The following is a 3,141-nucleotide window of genomic DNA, read 5'->3' as shown; positions in this document are numbered from 1 at the left end:
ACACACACACACACTGACAAACACACACACACACACAGACACACTGACAAACACACACACACAGACACACACACACACAGACACACACACACACTGACACACAGACACACACACACTGACACACACACACACTGACAAACACACACACAGACACACACACACAGACACACACACACACTGACACACACACACAGACACAGACACACACACACACTGACACACACACACACTGACAAACACACACACACAGACACACACACACTGACACACACACACTGACAAACACACACACACACACTGACAAACACACAGACAGACACACACACACACTCTCAGACAATGTGTGAGTGTACCAATGTGTGTGTGTCAATGTTTGATTAGATTAGGTTTATTAGTGTCACGTATCTAGGTACAGTGAAAAGTTTTGTTTTGCATGCAGCACAGGCAGATCATACCAAACAAAGTGCATTAAGGAAATAGACCAGAGTGAGGAATACAATGTTACAGATGCAGGGAAGATGCACAAAGAGCGAGATCAACATTAAACTTAAAATTTGAGAGGACCATTCAGAAGTCTAATAACAGCAGGGAAGAAGCTGTTCTTGAATCTGTTGGTGTGTGTGTTTAAACTTTTGTATCTACCAGGGTGGGAGGGGTCTTTGATAATGTTGGCTGCCTTTCCAAGGCAGTGAGAAGTGTAGATGGAATCTATAGATGGGAGGTTGGCTTGCATGATGGTCTGGGCTGTGTTCACAACTTTCTGTAGTTTCTTATGGTCCTGGGCTGAGGAGTTGCCGTACAAGCTGTGATGCATCTGGATAGAATGCTTTCTATGGTGCATCTATATAAATTGGTAAGAGTCTTTATAGATATGCTGGATTTCCTAAGCCTCCTGAGGACGTAGAGTCATTGTTGTGCTTTCTTGACCATACCATCAACATGGGGGGACCAGGACAGATTGATGGTGATTGTCACTCATCAGATCTGGAAGAGCTCGACCCTCTCCACCTCAGTCCCATTGATGCGGACAGGGGTGTGCCCTGCACATCGCTTCCTGAGGTTAATGATCAGTTCTTTCATTTTGCCGACATAGAGAGATTGTTATCTTTGAACCATGACACCAAGCACTGTATCTCCTTCCTATATACTGACTCATCATTGTTTGATGTCCGGCCAGCACATTGATGTCGTCAGTGAACTTGTAGATGGAGTTCAGATGAAATTTGGTCACACAGTCAGGAGTGTACAGGGGAGTAAAGTAAGGGGCTGAGTATGCAGCCTTGCAGGGCACCAGTGTTGAGGATTGTCGTGGAGGAGGTGCTGTTGCCTATCCTCACTGATTGTGGTTTCTGGGTCAGGAAGTCAAGGATCCAGTCACAGAGGGCGGAGCAGAGACCAAGGTCTCAGAGTTTCGAGATTAGTTTGGTTGGAATTGTAGTGTTGAAGGCCAAGCTATAGGTCAATGACTCAGAGCCTGACGTAGATATCCTTGTTATCCAGAATTTCCAGGAATGAGTGTAGGGCCAAGGAGAATGTGTATGCCATGGACCTGTTGTGATGGTAGGTGAATTGCAAGGGATCAAGGCAGGCTGGGATGCTAGAATTGATATGAGCCATGACTAACCTCTCAAAGCACTTCATCATTACGGAGATCAGAGCTTCTAGGCAGTAGATATTGAAGCCAATTTTCTTTGGCATGGGGATGATGGTGGTTTTCTTGAAGCAGGTGGGGACTTCAGATCATAGCAACAAGAGGTTAAAGATGTCAGTGAATACTCCCACCAGCTGGTGCAGGGACAGGGACTCAATCCAGTGTGTGTGTCTATGTGTGAGTGTGAGAGTGAATGTTGTTATGTCTCACTGCAGCAACACACTGGGAATAAAGCCCCACTATCTGTGGAGTTGTCATAACAATTAAAGATTTTTAAAAACACCCAGACTTCCCCAGTTCGCATGTCCTGTCAGAAAACACTGGCCAGGTTTCTGTACTGAAATAGAATCGCTATTTATTACAAGGAATTAGACTGTAGAAGCGGACTCAAAGCAGTTCCAGGCAGTCCCTGTGATGTGAATGGACTTCAAAAAATATAAAGTTAAAGGGTAAACCTTACAGTCCTTCTCTAGCCTGCAGTCGATCCAGGCTGGGGGCTTTCCACACATGGCCTCACTCTCACCTCACCTCCCCCCACAACACCCCCCCCCCCCGACCCCCCCCCCGCACTGAGCCGACCCCCAACTGGGCTCACAAGCTGATGACTGCCATGTGTGATGGGCTGACCACACCAGGCCTCAGTCTGCTGACCGCTCAGCCCAAACCCCAGGCCCATTAACTGCTGGCCATCCATCTCTGCTGCAGGCCCACTGACCGTCCCGCTCTGCTGCAGGCCTACTGACTGTCCCGCTCTGCTCTGGGCCCACTGACCGTCCCACTGTGCTCCAGGCCCACTGACCGTCCCACTCTGCCCCGGGCCCACTGACCACTGACCATCCCGCTCTGCTCCGGACCCACTGACCATCCCACTCTGCCCCGGGCCCACTGACCGTCCCACTGTGCTCCAGGCCCACTGACCGTCCCACTGTGCTCCAGGCCCACTGACCATCCCACTCTGCCCCGGGCCCACTGACCATCCCACTCTGCCCCGGGCCCACTGACCGTCCCACTGTGCTCCAGGCCCACTGACCGTCCCACTGTGCTCCAGGCCCACTGACCATCCCACTCTGCCCCGGGCCCACTGACCGTCCCACTGTGCTCCAGGCCCACTGACCGTCCCGCGCCCTGGGCCCACTGACCGTCCCACTCTGCTCCGGGCCCACTGACTGTCCCACTGTGCTCCAGGCCCACTGACCGTCCCGCTGTGCCCTGGGCCCACTGACCGTCCCACTGTGCTCCAGGCCCACTGACCGTCCCGCTCTGCTCCGGGCCCACTGACCGTCCCACTCTGCCCCGGGCCCACTGACCACTGACCATCCCGCTCTGCTCCGGACCCACTGACCGTCCCACTCTGCCCCGGGCCCACTGACCATCCCTCTCTGCTCCGGACCCACTGACCGTCCCACTCTGCCCCAGGCCCACTGACCACTGACCATCCCGCTCTGCTCCGGACCCACTGACCATCCCACTCTGCCCCGGGCCCACTGACC

The sequence above is a fragment of the Rhincodon typus genome, chromosome 6, assembly GCF_021869965.1.
Source record: "Rhincodon typus isolate 14 chromosome 6, sRhiTyp1.1, whole genome shotgun sequence".
Taxonomy (NCBI): domain Eukaryota; kingdom Metazoa; phylum Chordata; class Chondrichthyes; order Orectolobiformes; family Rhincodontidae; genus Rhincodon; species Rhincodon typus.
Note: the sequence above shows the minus strand (reverse complement) of the source record.